This window comes from Oncorhynchus kisutch, unplaced genomic scaffold (genome assembly GCF_002021735.2).
Source record: "Oncorhynchus kisutch isolate 150728-3 unplaced genomic scaffold, Okis_V2 scaffold3257, whole genome shotgun sequence".
Taxonomy (NCBI): Eukaryota; Metazoa; Chordata; class Actinopteri; order Salmoniformes; family Salmonidae; genus Oncorhynchus; species Oncorhynchus kisutch.
In genome coordinates, this window is record NW_022265202.1 from 187,820 (window position 1) to 201,244 (window position 13,425).

General features: G+C 43.9%; 1 protein-coding gene across 2 annotated transcripts in view; it reads right to left on the minus strand.

Annotated features, from left to right (window-relative positions):
• The window catches only part of LOC116371461 (lipopolysaccharide-induced tumor necrosis factor-alpha factor homolog), a 56,237-nt gene that overhangs the window by 17,685 nt on the left and 25,127 nt on the right, over positions 1–13,425 (minus strand). Inside the window, exon 1 of one of the 2 annotated variants that reach the window (XM_031820340.1) lies at positions 5,089–5,181. The exons of the other annotated variant lie outside the window; for it this stretch is intronic. The gene's annotated coding sequence lies outside the window, so the exon portion shown is untranslated. Of the gene's footprint in view, positions 1–5,088; positions 5,182–13,425 lie in introns of those variants that run through there. 2 annotated transcript variants of the gene reach the window in all.

A 13,425-nucleotide genomic window follows, 5' to 3' on the forward strand; every position in this document is an offset into this window, starting at 1 on the left:
GTTAATGTGTAGTTTGAATGTTGCAGTAGTGATGAACATGGTTAATGTGTGTAGTTTGAATGTTGCAGTAGTGATTAACATGGTTAATGTGTGTAGTTTGAATGTTGCAGTAATAATTAACATGGTTAATGTGTGTAGTTTGAATGTTGCAGTAATGATGACATGGTTAATGTGTGTAGTTTGAATGTTGCAGTAGTGATGAACATGGTTAATGTGTGTAGTTTGAATGTTGCAGTAGTGATGAACATGGTTAATGTGTGTAGTTTGAATGTTGCAGTAGTGATGAACATGGTTAATGTGTGTAGTTAGAATGTTGCAGTAGTGATTAACATGGTTAATGTGTGTAGTTTGAATGTTGCAGTAATGATGACATGGTTAATGTGTGTAGTTTGAATGTTGCAGTAGTGATTAACATGGTTAATGTGTGTAGTTTGAATGTTGCAGTAGTGATGAACATGGTTAATGTGTAGTTTGAATGTTGCAGTAGTGATGAACATGGTTAATGTGTGTAGTTTGAATGTTGCAGTAGTGATTAACATGGTTAATGTGTGTAGTTTGAATGTTGCAGTAATAATTAACATGGTTAATGTGTGTAGTTTGAATGTTGCAGTAATGATGACATGGTTAATGTGTGTAGTTTGAATGTTGCAGTAGTGATGAACATGGTTAATGTGTGTAGTTTGAATGTTGCAGTAGTGATGAACATGGTTAATGTGTGTAGTTTGAATGTTGCAGTAATGATGACATGGTTAATGTGTGTAGTTTGAATGTTGCAGTAATGATGACATGGTTAATGTGTGTAGTTTGAATGTTGCAGTAATGATGACATGGTTAATGTGTGTAGTTTGAATGTTGCCGTAATGATGACATGGTTAATGTGTGTAGTTTGAATGTTGCAGTAATGATGACATGGTTAATGAGTGTAGTTTGAATGTTGCAGTAATGATGACATGGTTAATGTGTGTAGTTTGAATGTTGCAGTAATGATGACATGGTTAAAGAGTTGTAAATATCTGCTTAATTTAGCTGTTGGTATATTTGGTATTTTCGTACATATTGTGTATTTCCACTGAAGAAAGCAATAATTAATCACCACACATATACTTCAGTAATAAAATAACACCATGGTTTTATTTTGAACCTTAACTAGGCAAGTCAGTTAAATTAAGAACAAATTCTTATTTACAATGACGGCCTACCCCCCCGGGCCAAACCCAGATGACGTTGGGACAATTGTGCGCCGCCCTATAGCACTCCCAATCACGGCCGGATGTGATACAGCCTGGATTTGAACCAGGGACTGTAGTGACGCCCCTCGCACTGAGATGCAGTGTCTTAGACCGCTGCGCCACTCGGGAGCCCTGGTTTTCATAACACTTTAAACGGGTAGTTTGTAAATGAGTAGAATGTGTTTGTTCCATAAGGGAACATATGTAAATGAGTAGAATGTGTTTGTTCCATAAGGGAACATATGTAAATGAGTAGAATGTGTTTGTTCCATAAGGGAACATATGTAAATGAGTAGAATGTGTTTGTTCCATTCCATTTGTTCCAAGTGAACATATGTAAATGAGACAGTCACAGTGGATGTTGTTCTGAATAACTGGTCGGGGTTTAGCATTTCCCATTCAGCTTCAGGCTACTTTGACGCAAGACTTGTTCACACCTGTAGTGACGACTTCTATCCGTCACGCCCGTTGTTGTCATCCACTGTTCACTAGATACATCAACGTAATTACACCCCAACACAATGTTGAAAAACAGAACGCTTCCCACCACTCGATCACATAGACCGTGAGCTGGACTCTGATCCCAACTCTGCCACCAGTGTAGCGGAAGACGGCGAAAGCTGCAACAGGGACTCTAACCAGTGCTCATACGTGGCAAAGTGAGCTCTGACGGCCGTTGCCAGGAAAGTCTTGTCGGCCTCTGGGCAGAGGCAGTAGTCCAACAATGCTGGCATATGCCTTGTTTACAGCAGCCTGATTATATAACATGACTGACAGGACTGCAATAATCATCATGAAATGGCCTTGGGAAGTGCCATAAGTGTCAGACAACATAAATCATTATTTTACATTAACCTGTTTAACTGCATTGATATGGCTTAATTGATCCTAGTCCAGACCTGTTATTGATATGGTTTAATTGATCCTAGTCCAGACTTGATATTGATATGGCTTAATTGATCCTAGTCCAGACCTGTTATTGATATGGTTTAATTGATCCTAGTCCAGACTTGTTTTAGTTGTACCGGGGGAATAGAAACCAAACAGATTATTTTTACAGGCTGTTTTAACTATGTCTAGTTAAATAAAAGGTTAAATCAATTAAAATTCCTCACATTTATTGATGAATTCATGTCCCATCATGAACATGTATCCCCATTCCCCAATCAAATACCTTCATCGATACCACACACAAAAAAACGGACAAAAACTGTTTTTTACTCCAATCTGGCAACCCCCATAAAATCCGACACAGCACCAGTATCCCAAAGTGTTAAGTGAAAACAAGCATAGAAAACAGTATCGGCATTAATAATAATAATAACAACAACAACAACAACAACAACAACAACAACAACAACAACAATAACCAAACAGTGTAAGGATAATATTATATTATAATTATTTAGGTGACCTAAATAATTATAATATAATATTATCCTTACACTGTTTGGTTATTGTTGTTGTTGTTGTTGTTGTTGTTGTTATTATTATTATTAATGCCGATACTGTTGACCTGGTTGATTAACATTATTGGGTCGTTAAGACGTTTGTTTTTTTAAATAAATAAATATGAGACACTGAAAAAGGCCGTGCAGAACACCACGACGCCCAAACTCCATTGCTCCTATAACTTTCAAAAAACGACTCTGAAAATGTGTGTATTTTCACACAAATTAAGCCACACAACAAACATACAAAAACGCACCAAAAAATCTGCTGAAATACTTTGTTTGTACATATTTGCAGGAATAGAGTGTGAGGTTGTGTTGATGCGAAGTCAGGTACAAAACGTTACCACTTCATCTGTGCTTCGCTCCAAATTAACCGATTTAATTGGCCTCAATATTCGTTAAAAAAAATATATATTATCAACTGTTACTAATGATCCTCAACAACGACGACATGGCAGTGAATGTGTTTACAGAGGAAGCAAATGAAGACAAAATGAAACACTGTTATTAAATGAAATGGTGATGTAGACTATACCAACCTACTGACAGTCCATACTGGTAGAATGAAGACACTGTTATTAAATGAAATGGTGATGTAGACTATACCAACCTACTGACAGTCCATACTGGTAGAATGAAGACACTGTTATTAAATGAAATGGTGATGTAGACTATACCAACCTACTGACAGTCCATACTGGTAGAATGAAGACACTGTTATTAAATGAAATGGTGATGTAGACTATACCAACCTACTGACAGTCCATACTGGTAGAATGAAGACACTGTTATTAAATGAAATGGTGATGTAGACTATACCAACCGAAGGGAACTCACAGTATATTGGCTTATTAGACCTACTGACAGTCCATACTGGTAGTGGTTAGTATTTAACATGATAGAAGCAGGAAACAGAGAATGTCAGGGTAGTCTATAATTAAACAATACGGCCCGAGGAGGTGTGGTATATTGCCAACATATCACGGCTAAAGGGCTGTTCTTAAGCACGACACAATGCGGAGTACCTGGACACAGCCCTTAGCCGTGGTATATTGGCCATATATCACAAACCCCTGAGGTTCCTTATTTCTATTATAAACTGGTTACCAATGTAATTAGAGCAGTAAAAATACATGTTTAGTCATACCCGTGGTATACAGTCTGATATACCACGGCTGTCAGCCAATCAGAATTCAGGGCTCAAACCACCCAGTTTATAATGAACCCTTATAGATCCACTGAACACTCCGATTGGCATTTTCTGTTCCTCATTAGAAAAACTCGATATTTTTCCTGACCGATTCTGCGTTTGGTTAGTGATATTTGTCCCTCATGAGACACCGTAGCCTATTTGTCAAGGATTTTTTTTTTTGTTGCGCAATTTTACATCTAACTAAGGTGTTTGCTATGTGTTGTCTCATGTACACAGTCGGAGCTGCTGAACAGGTCTGTCACACTGTCTGTGCTATTGGATAGAGAGCGATCACGGCAGCTGTTCAACCCATGTTAATGGGCATAAGGACATCAGCAAATCAAAACCCAGCCTTTGTTTACCCATTGTGATGCGTGAATGTTCCAAACTCCGTTTTAGACGAGACTGACTTCAAAATGATCCTATTTCCACTTTGTAGTCAATTGTGACACTACAATAAGTGTTTCTGACTCATATGGACACCCCATAGGCCGTTCTCAAAGGGATTTGTTGCTTTTTAAAGGCAGTCGCTCTGTAACTCTCAGACCAGACACCTACTCCATATGACAGAGAGACAACTCCCAAGCACCTAACCCCCCCTAATGACATCACACACCTCATCTCTATCTTGCTCAGTCTCACAGGTGGATAGTGAATGATTAGTATTTCAACAGCTTGGTTTAGTTTCTGTAGCCCGTCTCAGATCTGTTTCAGTGTAATCTATGAAAACTACCCACTGGGCACAGACGTCAGTTCAATGTCTAGTTGGGATTTACATTTGGTTGAGTTGTCAACTCATGTGAATTCAGTGTGAAATCAACAACACATGTCCCCATGTCATTGGATTTAGGTTTGAAGTTGGGTGTAAAAAAAATATTTAAAAAATAATAATAATTCCATTATGTCGATGACTTTATGCAAATCCATCCAGTCTTCCACATTGATTCAACGTCGTCACATTTTTTGGGGGGTTGAAATAACGTGGAAACAACATTGATTCAACCAATTTTTGCCCAGTGGATTCTAAGTTATCAAACGGCCTGAACCGCACACCTGAAGTCACCTGAAAGCCACAGGTCAACCCTGACGACCATAACAATGGATGTAATTCAGTATAGATTCTTACCTTTTATTTATTAATTAATTATATTTAACCTTTATTTGACCTGTGTAACAACAATAATAATGAATGTAATTCAGTAGAGAGTCTTACCTGTCTAGCTGTGTAGATAAATATGTGTTGTAGCTGTTGACAGTACGGAGAACTCTCTCTCTGCTTCCCTCTCTCCCTTATCCACTCCCAGGCCCCGCCCCCTTCTCCAAGTCCCACCCCCTCATTAACCTAGTCCTAAATATGTCATAGGAATCTTCCTGGGTGGATGATACTGTACAGGGCCCGTCTCAATGTGCGTTCCAAGTCGCACCCTATTCCCTATATAGTGCACTACTTTTGATCAGGGCACATCCCTTTTCCATCCAGGGCCCTGGTCCAAAGTAGTGCACTATATAGGGAATAGGGCCCTGGTCTAAAGTAGTGCACTATATAGGGAATAGGGCTCTGGTCCAAAGTAGTGCACTATATAGGGAGTAGGGTATCATTTGGGATCCTGAGTGTGTTTTCTCTGTGTGTTCTTTGTTTCCGTGGGTTTTGTGTTTGTTGGCATGCAGTAGGGCTGGGCCTGTTTCTCAGCAGTACTCTACTCTCACTATAACCTGTTTCTAACCACCCCGTACTCTTACCTGACTACTAGTCCAAACCTAGAGGGACTTCTCACACGCTCACACACTTCCTGGGCCTTCAGAAACTATTCAGACACCTTGACTTTTTTCCCACATTTTGTTACGTTACAGCCTTATTCTAAAACGGATTCGATTGTTGCTTTTCCCTCATCAATCTACACACAATACACCATGATGACATCACAATACACCATGATGACATCACAATACCCCATAATGACATCACAATACCCCATAATGACATCACAATACCCCATAATGACATCACAATACACCATGATGACATCATAATACCCCATGATGACATCACAATACCCCATAATGACAAAGCAAAAGCAGCTTTTAGAACATTTTTGCGCGTTTATATGTATATATAATAATATGACATTTCCATATGTATTCAGACCCTTTACTCAGTACTTTGTTGATGCACCTTTGGCAGCGATTACAGCTTTGAGTCTTCTTGGGTATGACGCTACAAGCTTGGCCCACCTGTATTCCTATCAAGCTCTGTCAGGTTGGATGGGGAGCGTCGCTGCACAGCTATTTTCAGGTCTCTCCAGAGATGTTCAATCGGGTTCAGGCTCTGGCTGGGCCACTCAAGGACATTCAGAGACTTGTCTTGAAGCCACTCCTGTGTTGTCTTGGCTGTGTGCTTAGGTTCGTTGTCCTGTTGGAAGGTGAACCTTCGCCTCAGTCTGAGGTCCTGAGCGCTCTGGAGCAAGTTTTCATCATGGATCTCTCTGTACTTTGCTCTGTTCATCTTTCCCTCGACCCTGACTAGTCTCCCAATCCCAGCTACTGAAAAACCTCCCTACAGCATGATGTTGCCACCACCATGCTTCACCGTAGGGATGGTGCCAGGTTTCCTCAAGACGTGACACTTCACATTCAGGCCAAAGGGTTCAATATTGGTTTCATCATACCAGAGAATCTTGATTCTCATGGTCTGAAAGTCCTTTAGGTGCCTCTTGACAAACTCCTAGCAGGCTGTCATGTGCCTTTCACTGAGGAGTGACTTCCGTCTGACAACTCTACCATAATGGCCTGATTGGTGGAGTGCTGCAGAGATGGTTGTCCTTCTGGAAGGTTCTCCCATCTCCACAAAGGAACTCTGGAGCTCTGTCAGAGTGACCATCGAGTTCTTAGTCACCTCCCTGACCAAGGCCCTTCTCCCCTGATTGACCAGTTTTGGCCGGGCGGACAGCTCTAGGAAGAGTCTTGGTGGTTCCAAACTTCTTCCATTTAAGAATGATGGAGGTCACTGTGTTCTTGGGGACCTTCAATGCTGCATAAATGTTTTGGTACCCTTCCCCAGATCTGTGCCTCGACACAATCCTGTCTCAGAGATCTTCTGACAATTCCTTATATAGACAGGTGTGTGCCTTTCCAAATCATGTCTAATCAATAGAATTTACCACAGGTGGACTCCAATCAAGTTGTAGAAACATCTCAAGGATGATCAATGGAAACAGGATGCACCTGAGCTCAATTTCAAGTCTCATAGCAAAGGGTCTGAATACTTATGTAAATAAGGTATTTCTGCCATTGATACATTTCTAAAAACCTGTTTTCACTTCCCCTTATCTTGGAATGTGACAGGAGGACATTGACACAGATACTGACAGATTCTCTCTCTCTCTTTCTCTCTCTCTCTCTCTCTTTCTCTCTCTCTCTCTCTCTCTCTCTCTCTCTCTCTCTCTCTGTCTCCCTCTCTCTCTCTGTCTCCCTCTCTCTCTGTCTCTCTCTCTCTCTCTGTTTCTCTCTCAATTCAATTCAATTAAAGGGCTTTATTGGCATGGGAAAAATGTGTTAACATTGCCAAAGCAAGTGAGGTAGATAATATATAAAGTGAATATATAAAGTGAAATAAACAATAAAAATTAACAGTAAACATTACACATACAGAAGTTTCAAAACAATAAAGACATTACAAATGTCATATATATATATATATATACAGTGTTTTAACAATGTACAAATGGTAAAGGACACAAGATAAAATAAATAAGCATAAATATGGGTTGTATTTACAATGGTGTGTGTTCTTCACTGGTTGCCCTTTTCTCGTGGCAACAGGTCACAAATCTTGCTGCTGTGATGGCACACTGTGGAATTTCACACAGTAGATATGGGAGTTTTTCAAAATTTGATTTGTTTTCGAATTCTTTGTGGATCTGTGTAATCTGAGGGAAATATGTCTCTCTAATATGGTCATACATTGGGCAGGAGGTTAGGAAGTGCAGCTCAGTTTCCACCTCATTTTGTGGGCAGTGAGCACATAGCCTGTCTTCTCTTGAGAGCCAGGTCTGCCTACGGCGGCCTTTCTCAATAGCAAGGCTATGCTCACTGAGTCTGTACATAGTCAAAGCTTTCCTTAATTTTGGGTCAGTCACAGTGGTCAGGTATTCTGCCGCTGTGTACTCTCTGTTTAGGGCCAAATAGCATTCTAGTTTGCTCTGTTTTTTTGTTCATTCTTTCCAATGTGTCAAGTAATTATCTTTTTGTTTTCTCATGATTTGGTTGGGTCTAATTGTGCTGCTGTCCTGGGGCTCTGTAGGGTCTGTTTGTGTTTGTGAACAGAGCCCCAGGACCAGCTTGCTTAGGGGACTCTTCTCCAGGTTCATCTCTCTGTAGGTGATGGCTTTGTTGTGGAAGGTTTGGGAATCGCTTCCTTCTCTCTCTCTCTTTTCAATTCAAGGGCTTTATTGGCATGGGAAGCACATGTTAACATTGGCAAGTGAAATAGAAAATAAACAAAAGTTAAATAAGTTCCAAAATAGTAAAGTCATTTCATATTGTGTGCAAATAGTTGAAGAACAAAAGGGAAAATAAATAAACATAAATATGGGTTGTACAATTCTTCACTGGTTGTCCTTTTCTTGTGGCAACAGGTCACAAATCTTGCTGCTGTGATGGAACACTGTGGTATTTCACCCAGTAGATATGGGAGTTTATCAAAATTGGATTTGTTTTTCGAATTCTTTGTGGATCTGTGTAATCTGAGGGAGATATGTGTCTCTAATGTGTTTATGAAGCTACAAGCTTGGCACACCTCTATATGGGGAGGTTTCCCATGCAGAGGAACGTTTTGTCCAGGAAGTTGTCTTTCACGTCCAGGAAGTTGTCTAAAAGGGATTGAATGTGTTGTTGCCTAATTGTTTTCTCAGTAGGTTTCTACACTACATTCCTTCCATCTATAGAATTTCTTAATATTACTCTGTTCCGTTGGCTTCGATGCCTCATAATTGAGTTTTGCTCTGTTCAAGTAGACTGGGATTTTGGGTGTCAGTGGGCTGACTGTGAACGCTCTGAGAGACTCTGGGTTGAGGTCAGTGATAAAGTAGTCTACAGTACTACTGCCAAGAGATGAGCTATAGGTACCTACCATAGGAGTCCCCTCGAAGCCTACTGTACCATTGACTATATACATACCCAACGTGTGACAGAGTTGCAGGAGTGACCCGTTTCTGTTGGTTATGTTGTCATAGTTGTGCCTAGGGGGGCAGATGGGGGGGGGGGGGGGGGGGGGGTCACCTCCAGGCAGGTGTTTGTCCCCCTGTGTGCTGAGGGTGTCATGTTCTTGTCCGGTTCTGGCATTTAGGTCGTCACAGACCTCATTAAAGTATGGGGATTCTAGTGGGGGGGATATACACACACACAGGAGGAGATTCTTCTCTGTTAAGATCATTTCCTTTTGAATTTTTAGACAAATGTAAAATGTTCCTGTTTTGATTAATTTAATAGAGTGAGTTAGGTCTGCTCTATACCAGATTAGCATACCCCCTGAGTCCCTTCCCTGTTTCACACCTGTTAGTGTGGTGGATGGGACTACCAGCTCTCTGTAACCTAGAGGGTAACCAGTGGGTCCGTCTCCTTTATACCACCCACCTGGTAGTTTGGTGGATGGGACTACCAGCTCTCTGTAACCTAGAAGGCAACCAGTGGATCCGTCTCCTCTATACCACCCACCTGGTAGTTTGGTGGATGGGACTACCAGCTCTCTGTAACCTAGAGGGCAACCAGTGGGTCCGTCTCCTCTATACCACCCACCTGGTAGTTTGGTGGATGGGACTACCAGCTCTCTGTAACCTAGAGGGCAACCAGTGGGTCCATCTCCTCTATACCACCCACCTGGTAGTTTGGTGGATGGGACTACCAGCTCTCTGTAACCTAGAGGGTAACCAGTGGGTCCATCTCCTCTATACCACCCACCTGGTAGTTTGGTGGATGGGACTACCAGCTCTCTGTAACCTAGAGGGTAACCAGTGGGTCCATCTCCTCTATACCACCCACCTGGTAGTTTGGTGGATGGGACTACCAGCTCTCTGTAACCTAGAGGGTAACCAGTGGGTCCATCTCCTCTATACCACCCACCTGGTAGTTTGGTGGATGGGACTACCAGCTCTCTGTAACCTAGAGGGTAACCAGTGGGTCCATCTCCTCTATACCACCCACCTGGTAGTTTGGTGGATGGGACTACCAGCTCTCTGTAACCTAGAGGGTAACCAGTGGGTCCATCTCCTCTATACCACCCACCTGGTAGTTTGGTGGATGGGACTACCAGCTCTCTGTAACCTAGAGGGTAACCAGTGGGTCCGTCTCCTCTATACCACCCACCTGGTAGTTTGGTGGATGGGACTACCAGCTCTCTGTAACCTAGAGGGCAACCAGTGGGTCCATCTCCTCTATACCACCCACCTGGTAGTTTGGTGGATGGGACTACCAGCTCTCTGTAACCTAGAGGGCAACCAGTGGATCCGTCTCCTCTATACCACCCACCTGGTAGTTTGGTGGATGGGACTACCAGCTCTCTGTAACCTAGAGGGCAACCAGTGGGTCCATCTCCTCTATACCACCCACCTGGTAGTTTGGTGGATGGGACTACCAGCTCTCTGTAACCTAGAGGGCAACCAGTGGGTCTGTCTCCTCTATACCACCCACCTGGTAGTGTGGTGGATGGGACTACCAGCTCCCTGTAACCTAGAGGGCAACCAGTGGGTCTGTCTCCTCTATACCACCCACCTGGTAGTGTGGTGGATGGGACTACCAGCTCTCTGTAACCTAGAGGGTAACCAGTGGGTCCATCTCCTCTATACCACCCACCTGGTAGTTTGGTGGACGGGACTACCAGCTCTCTGTAACCTAGAGGGGAACCTGTGGGTCCATCTCCTCTATACCACCCACCTGGTAGTGTGGTGGATGGGACTACCAGCTCTCTGTAACCTAGAGGGCAACCAGTGGGTCTGTCTCCTCTATACCACCCACCTGGTAGTGTGGTGGATGGGACTACCAGCTCTCTGTAACCTAGAGGGCAACCAGTGGGTCTGTCTCCTCTATACCACCCACCTGGTAGTGTGGTGGATGGGACTACCAGCTCTCTGTAACCTAGAGGGCAACCAGTGGGTCCATCTCCTCTATACCACCCACCTGGTAGTGTGGTGGATGGGACTACCAGCTCTCTGTAACCTAGAGGGCAACCAGTGGATCTGTCTCCTCTATACCACCCACCTGGTAGTGTGGTGGATGGGACTACCAGCTCTCTGTAACCTAGAGGGCAACCAGTGGATCTGTCTCCTCTATACCACCCACCTGGTAGTGTGGTGGATGGGACTACCAGCTCTCTGTAACCTAGAGGGCAACCAGTGGGTCTGTCTCCTCTATACCACCCACCTGGTAGTGTGGTGGATGGGACTACCAGCTCTCTGTAACCTAGAGGGCAACCAGTGGGTCTGTCTCCTCTATACCACCCACCTGGTAGTGTGGTGGATGGGACTACCAGCTCTCTGTAACCTAGAGGGCAACCAGTGGGTCTGTCTCCTCTATACCACCCACCTGGTAGTGTGGTGGATGGGACTACCAGCTCTCTGTAACCTAGAGGGTAACCAGTGGGTCCATCTCCTCTATACCACCCACCTGGTAGTGTGGTGGATGGGACTACCAGCTCTCTGTAACCTAGAGGGCAACCAGTGGGTCTGTCTCCTCTATACCACCCACCTGGTAGTGTGGTGGATGGGACTACCAGCTCTCTGTAACCTAGAGGGCAACCAGTGGGTCTGTCTCCTCTATACCACCCACCTGGTAGTGTGGTGGATGGGACTACCAGCTCTCTGTAACCTAGAGGGCAACCAGTGGATCTGTCTCCTCTATACCAGGTTTCTTTTAGGATGACAATGTCTGTATTTCAAATTTCTTTGGTGAAGTCCGGGTTCCTGCTCTTTAGGCCAAAGGCAGATGACCTCAGACCTTGATATTCTAGGGTGATATAGTGAAGGCTTTGTGCTCTATAAAGTGTCCAATGTTGTTGGTCGTGTGGTTTGGCCTCAGGCCAGTAAGTGTGAGCAGAGCCTGCTGAGTATCTGGTACATGTCATTGGCTTGGACTGGTGTAAGTGTGGGGGTTGTGCCTGTTTGCCTGCTCACGGCCTGGGCGTATGTGTGACTTCCATGTTGTGGCCCTCTTTGCGGGAGTGGGGCGCATGGGGTGGGCAGGAGGGGTATAGGTCTGATCTGAGGGGACCTAAATGGGGTGTGGGCATGGTTGACTTGGGGGGGGGGGGTGATGATTGGTAGGCTACCCGTCCTGTTGGGGGAGGACGCAGAGAGCTGTGGGTTGGCAGCTCACTACATTGCTGCCTGCCATAACATGAGGGACAGTGTCTGACAGACCAATCAACCTGCACATGTCCTCCATGCTAATTGTTCTTGTTCAATGTAGGGTTATTTTAACCCTTGGTTATTGTTGTTGCTGTTGTCCCGTTGACAATATTGATTATTATTATTAATAGGTCTTTGAAACCTTGAATAAGGGTTTCAAATTTGGGGAAATGACACTCTCTAATTGTTTTCTATTGTTGACATTTTGTCAGGAAATGCAGCTCTGTCTCAGGTTCTACTGTGGAACTAAGACATTCTAGAATAGAGCTCTGGTTTAGAATGGACGTCATTTAGAGTGATTTAAAGTCCAGGATGGAAAAAGCATCGATCGCAGTTTGTGTCAGTCACTCCCTCCTCCCCCTCCTCTTCTCCCACCAGCCCCCAACCACTCCCAGGGAACAGGGTGAGGTCCATCAGAAGGTGTGTGTGTGTGTGTGTGTGTCAGTCACTCCCTCCTCCCCCTCCTCTTCTCCCACCAGCCCCCAACCACTCCCAGGGAACAGGGTGAGGTCCATCAGAAGGTGTGTGTGTGTGTGTGTGTGTGCGTGTGCGTGTGTGTGTGTGACTGAGTGACGTGGAGGGTGTTGGCTCTGACTAGATTGTCATTGCAGGCGTGGTCCTATACTCAGTCAAGGTGTGTGTGTGTGTGTGTGTGTGTGTGTGTGTGTGTGTGTGTGTGTGTGTGTGTGTGTGTGTGTGTGTGTGTGTGTGTGTGTGTGTGTGTCTGTGTGTGTGTGTGTGTGTCTGTGTCTGTGTCTGTGTCTGTGTCTGTGTCTGTGTCTGTGTGTGTGTGTGTGTGTGTGGCCGCTCGGCCTGATCAACTACATTCCTAAGCCCAGAACCAAACCTTTTTTTGTGTCCTCTGCATTCCACAACAGGGCTATGAACATTCTTTCTGTGTGTGTGTGTGTGTGTGTGTGCGTGTGTGTGTTTGTCTGTGTGTTCTGAGATTTTTCCAATGACGAAGCAAGTTCAGGAAATCTACTGTACGATAGCCATCATCAGAGCAACCTGTCCCACTCAGACAACATTACTACATCATATAACCTGTCCCACTCAGACAACATTACTACATCATACAACCTGTCCCATTCAGACAACATTACTACATCATACAACCTGTCCCATTCAGACAACATTACTACAACGTTACT